This window comes from Crocuta crocuta, unplaced genomic scaffold (assembly GCF_008692635.1).
Source record: "Crocuta crocuta isolate KB4526 unplaced genomic scaffold, BGI_CrCroc_1.0 scaffold28, whole genome shotgun sequence".
NCBI classification, from domain to species: domain Eukaryota; kingdom Metazoa; phylum Chordata; class Mammalia; order Carnivora; family Hyaenidae; genus Crocuta; species Crocuta crocuta.
Window position 1 is genome coordinate 7,855,314 of NW_027533256.1, and position 6,350 is coordinate 7,861,663.

The 6,350-nt window shown below is 42.3% G+C and overlaps 1 non-coding gene across 1 annotated transcript; it reads right to left on the reverse strand.

The window, feature by feature from the left end:
* Positions 1-1,134: 1,134 nt before the first annotated feature.
* On the reverse strand, positions 1,135-1,219 carry TRNAR-UCG (transfer RNA arginine (anticodon UCG)). Its single transcript has one exon. It is a non-coding gene; the product is annotated as a tRNA-Arg (tRNA).
* Positions 1,220-6,350: the final 5,131 nt, after the last annotated feature.

A 6,350-nucleotide genomic window follows, 5' to 3' on the forward strand; every position in this document is an offset into this window, starting at 1 on the left:
CCTGGGAGAAGAGAGTTGAGTTCAGGTCCACATTCATGGAGCCTCTACTTGGAGCCTGGCCTCATGCTAAGTACCTATGTATTGTGATTTCAGAGGTGAATGGGGCACAACCCCTGCCCTAACAGAGCTCACAGTCTGGTGGAAGAAACCGACCAGTTCCCATGTCATTTCACTGTCATATGGCAATAAGTGTCTCCCAACTTTTCTGCAAAGCAGACCTAAAAGCAAAGGACATAAACACACACACACACACACAAACCCACTCTGGGGACCCTCTGCAATTGTGAAATTTCTTTTATAACTTAATATTTTAGCTAAAAAAGCATAGCCTTTGCTTTAAGTCATTTATTATTAGATAAAAGTGATGCCTTGGAGAAGATGCTGTAAAACCTCCTGAATTCCATGCGCAATGCTAGGTATTCTGGTGTGAGAAGCAGACTGCAAGGTAAATGATAAGACAGAAATAAGCTACAGGTGCCACGAGACTAATCAGGAGGGACACTAACTCAGCCTGGGGGTGGGCAGTGAAGGCTTTCTAGAGAAGGAAATTCCTGAGCTAAGGCTGCAACGAAAAGCTGGAGTCCAGCCCAAGCTGAAGCAGAACTTAACATACTAATTACTGAACTGCACTGGGTTGTATTTGAAGTAAGGCTCATTAAGAGTTTTATAGTTTGTTTTCTTTCCCCTTCAACATAAACACTGATGGACCAATCACTTTCTAGAAGGAAAAGGAAAGGTAACGACATTAATTGAGTGTTGACTCTATGCCAACCGTTTTCCATATATTCTCAGTTAATTTTCACATCTGTCTCATTAGATTGATATTATTTATCCTCATTTTATAGACGAAGAGACTGGGATTCAGAGAGGTCAACAAACTCCACACAAGGTCAAAAATTAGCAAGTTCAGCCAGAATTCTGCAAAGTTGATGTTCTTCCCACCATATCGTATTGCTTTGCCTGTTTCTGAAGTGTCTCTACCGGGTAGGTGCAATAGCGGTCAAGAAAATAGTAGATTGACTTCAAGGGTTTTTTTTGTTTTTGTTTTTGTTTTCTGAGAGAGAGAAACAGCGTGAACAGGGGACGGTCAGAATCCAAAGCAGGCTCCAGGCTCTGAGCTAGCTGTCTGCACAGAGCCCAACGTGGGGCTCGAACCCACGAACTATGAGATCATGACCTGAGCCGAAGTCAGACGCTCAACCAACTGAGCCACTCAGGCGCCCCAATTGGCTTCCAGTTTTAAGGATAAAAGGAAAGAAAAACAGACGTCTTGCATGAGCTATTTGGCCATCTCCTTTGGTCATGGAAAGTTCTGGAAAGGGACTTCTGGGATACTCCTCGGGCTGACATTGCAGCACCCTACCTCACTGAGCCAGATCTGCTGAATCTGGACTTGGAGAAGTAAGGGTTCATGGGACATCCTTTGGGCGTGTCCACTGAAGTCTGCTTTATACAGTTTATAATTTGCTGTAAACAGCTTGCTGGTCCTAATTAAACCTGTATGATCATGTCTGAACTTTTAGGAAACGAGGACTTCTTTTTATGGTTCTCTTCTCAGTGGTAAAACCAGAGCCCTCTTCAGCTCCGTGAGCCTCTTTAACCTGTGAGGCCTTGATCCTGAGACTCTGCTCTGCAGTCTAGAAATAAAAAGTACTTGACAAATGCTTGGGGGAGGGGATTGCTAGTAATCGTGAGCCATCTCTCTCTCTCTTTTTTTAAATAGAAGCTTTAAAAAATTTTTTTAACGTTTTATTTATTTTCTGAGAGAGAGAGAGAGAGACAGCGTGAGCAGGGGAGGGTCAGAGAGAGGGAGACATGGAATCCGAAGTAGGCTCCAGGCTCTGAGCTAGCTGTCAGCACAGAGCCCGACGCAGGGCCCGAACCCACAAACCAAAAGATCATGACCTGAGCTGAAGTTGGCACTTAACCGCCTGAGCCACCCAGGCGCCCCTCTACCATTTTGAGGGTGAAAGCAGAAACAGCGGAAAAGAACCAGTTCAGCAGATGGGCTCAGATACTGTTCACGAGGCCTCAACTGAACAAGTCCCAGTCTATAACAACACTTCCCTACAGAACTTTCTGTGCAGATGGAAATGTTCTTTATCTGTGCTCTTCCAAGATAGTCACCACCAACCTCATGTGGCTATTGGGCACTCGTGGGCCTAGACTGAGAAGCTGAATTTTAATTCTATTTATTTTAATTAATTTAAAATTTACATAGTCACGGATGGCAAGTGACTGTTGTATTGGACAGTGCGGGTCTACACAGAGGATTTATAAATGGGTTGCTTGCTGGTCTCAAAGAGCACGATGGGCAGGGATTGAGAATTGGCATTAAAATGCTGCATCTGTCATTTCAAATAATGACGTAGCTCAGAATATTTCTCAGCAATGAGAAAGGCGGCTCCAAGAAAAAATACAGAGACGGGCTCACAATTAGTCTCCGAAAAGGAAGTCAGTCATTAGCTACCTTCTGACATCCTAGCAATTAACCAGTCTTGGGAGAGGAGCAGGTATCTCCAGAGAGGTGCCAAATAAATAGGAGATAAGAGACTATAAAAATGAAAAGCCATTCGGTCTTTCATCACAGGATAATCCAATGCAAGTGAATTAATGGCAAAAGGCTCACTAATAGCCTTTGTGAGGAAATAGGAGCAGTGTGGCAGGATATCCTTTTTCCGCACTAAAGCACCCAATTCTTTCAATTTTATATACAGCGGAAGCAATTAATTGTACTAGAAAGAAATCCACAGCTGGCTTTTCCTGATGGCCCCATAAGCAACAAGCTCTATTGTTCAGCTTCCGGGATAGATGTAAAGTCATTCTACGGCACTGGTGAGATTTTTCTGATTGTTTAGTCTGACTTTTCCAAAGACGAAAACCTGTGGAACATTCACGTTTCAATTCTTCTGGCCGTCACGTGTTTTCAGTATCAGCAACTGTCAAAAAGCTGATTTTTTATGTGTAATGTAATCCAGGCACGTGACTCGATGTTACTAGTGTTTCTTCTAAACTTTGTGACTGAATCCTAAGTTACTCACTTTTGTTTGTTTTACATGTTTATATGCAGTTGAACTGTACTGTTTCTGCTTTCGTGGTTAACATTCATAGTGTGGCTATTCTAGGATTGTGCTTAACAAACAAATAAGATTATATGTCAAAAACCTAGAAAACTCAACATTTCAATCCATTGGGCCTATATGGTATTGTTTTTCCATTTGGATGCATTAAAACACATTGTATTCATAATTCTTAGATGCACATTTTGGACATTTTATCATCTTTGAAATTAGGGTGTCTTACTATTGATTATGTGTCACAGTTTGATCAGTAGTGTTTTTCTTTCCTAGTTGTGCATGAAATAATGATGCTACTTACGATCAACACCATCTTAGTTTTGATGACATATGATGTATATATGGTTAAAATTTGGCTACAGGGGTATATCATCACAAGTATAAAAATGGAACCTTTGTCATTAACATCCACCTTAATCAAACACAGATTTTGATTAATTACACATCTTACATAGGATTCTTTTTTTTTTTTTTAAGTTTTTTGAATGTTTATTCTTGAGAGAGAGAGGGAGAGAGAGACAGACAGAGAGTGCAGGGGAGGGGCAGACAGAGACAGAGACACAGAATCTGAAGCAGGCTCCAGGCTCTGAGCTGTTAGCACAGAGCCCAACGTGGGGCTTGAACCCACGAACTGGGAGATCATGACCTGAGCCCAAGTCTGACACTCAACTGACTGAGCCACCCAGGTGTCCCTACATCTTACATGGGATTCTAATTGACTGAATTCTGATAAATATGCATCCTGCCATTTTCATTTCCCCCAAATGCCCTGAAAGGATACAATGTAATACATAAAATATAATAGATAATGTTGCATATACTAATATAATTTATAATGCTAAACAATAAAAAAGCTGGTTCTTCAAGCAAGCCAGGGAAAAGGCTCCCTGCCTGCAGTTGGACTGGTTCTTACCTGCTGTTCAGTAGGACCAGGTGCAGGTACTACATGGCACACCTCCAGGGAACACCTTTCACACAGAGCAGGACACAAACTGTGCTCCTGAAGTCCTGGGGTGTAACCACCGTGATGCTCAGTGTAGTGACTACAGCCAACTGTGGTAAGAGTCCGGGCGGGGGAGGGCAGAAGGGAGGGAGGAATGCCCTCTTTGACTCTGAGGGACAAAGCAGGACTTGCATTGAGGAGCTTGTGACCAGCCGCCACTGTAGGTGGACCTTGAAAACAAATGATTAGCAGAGGCAAGGATTTCGATCATTACAATGGTAGACCCCAGCTTGGGGTTGCTATTTTGATCCTTGTGTATTTTGATACTCCCTAAACTGTCCTTCCCTAGGCTGGGAGGTTGGGAAGCCCCTATTCACATGTAAGTGAATAAAGGTATGAAATCTTACTCAGGAGAAAGACATATGGACTGTTAAACTATGTGAAAAAGTCAATGGTACAGAGAGAAAAGCCTCAGGAATTTAGGATGGAGCAAAGACTGCTTCCTGTAAGAGGAGGTATTTGGGCATTGAGGGAGGGAGAATGACGTCAAAAGAATGATTGTGGCCCATTTTGCAGGACTTAAAGAGACCAGTCGAACAGAATGTTGCCATATATCAGCGGCTTTCAGATTTTGAACACAGTGGTGTTTCATTTAGAGAAATCTGGAAAAACTGAACAAGATCAGTTAAAGAGGGAATGACCAATTAGAAGGATAGCTAGTACAATTCAGGTAGACAGTGAGGAAGACAGGTGGTAAAATAGGTAGTGAACTAAATGTGAAATAATCTAGATTTCAGCCTAGGTGGCTGAGTCGGTTAAGCATCCGATTTGGGCTCAGGTCATGATCTCATGGTTCGTGAGTTCAAGCCCTGCTTCAGGTTCTGTGCTGACAGCTCAGACACTGGAGCCTATGTCAGAATCTGTGCTTCCCTCTCTCTCTGCCCCTCCCCTGCTCATACTTTCTCTCTCTCTCTCAAAAATAAACATTTAAAAAATAATAATAAAACTAAAATAATCTACATTTTTAATAAACACTGACAGGTATTGGTTCCTAGTTGAATATATATCATTATGATTACCCATGAAAGATGTAAGGACATTGTTTTTTTTTTTAATTTTTTTAATGTTTTATTTTTTTCTGAGAGAGAGAGAGAGACAGCAGGGGAGGGTCAGAGAGAGAGGGAGACACAGAATCCGAAGCAGTCTCCAGGCTCTGAGCTAGCTGTCTACACAGAGCCCGATGCGGGGCACAAAACCACAAACCGTGAGATCATGACCTGAGCTGAAGTTGGATGCTTAACCAACTGAGCCACCCAGGTATCCTGTAAGGGTGTTGTTTTAAAGAGCATAGAGAACTCTAGCATTCAAGCATTATTTGTTGAAAACCAGTGGTCAGAATTTATCTTTTTTAAAATTAAAAAAAAATTTTTTGTTTCTGAGTGAGAGAGAGAGAGACAGCACCAGCAGCGGAGGGTCAGAGAGAGGGAGACACAGAATCTGAAACAGGCTCCAGGCTCTGAGCTGTCAGCACAGGGCCCGATGTGGGGCTCAAACCCATGAACCCTGAGATCATGACCTGAGCCAAAGTTGGACACTCAACCAACTGAGCCACCCAGGTGCCCCGAAAACCAGTGGTCAGAATTTAAAGTCAATGGTACAACCCTGCCTTTGTTGATAAAAATAAATGAGTGAAATGAAGCATTAACTATCTTAAGGGCAATAAACCATGACTCAGAAACAAATATCAAATGAAGGAATTATTTGCATGCCTTTTTTTTTTTTTACTAGATTTTAAGCTTTTAGAGGACAGGAGTCCACTATAATGCCTAGTTCGTTCGTTCATTCATTCATTCATTCATTCAGTCAGTCAGTCAGTATTTACTGACCATCCACGGGGGTGCCAGGCAGTATGCTAGATCTCAGCGATATAACAGAGTGAAAATAAGATAGTTTCTATCCTCTAGAACTTTGTGTCGAGTACAAGCACGGGTACTCCCAACATATGTGGTGGATAAACTAGAATGCCTGGCCACGCTGGTGGCACCACAGCACACCTAGGAACACATCTGGATTACCATGTAGACCATGGACAGTAGGTACAACATGGCTGTTAATGACTCAGCATTCCTGATCCAGGATTGTTTTTCCCCAGTTATCTCAGCCTGGATCTTTCTTTATCATGACACCTTGTCTTCCTTTGACTAGTCATTCACAAGGCAATCATACTTAGCTCTAGATGCAGAATTTCTGGACTTCTGGTCCCAAAGGAATTCTTGAGTGGAAACAGTGTTTAGGAGTAGTAAGTAGAATCAGGTGTGGGTTTATATATA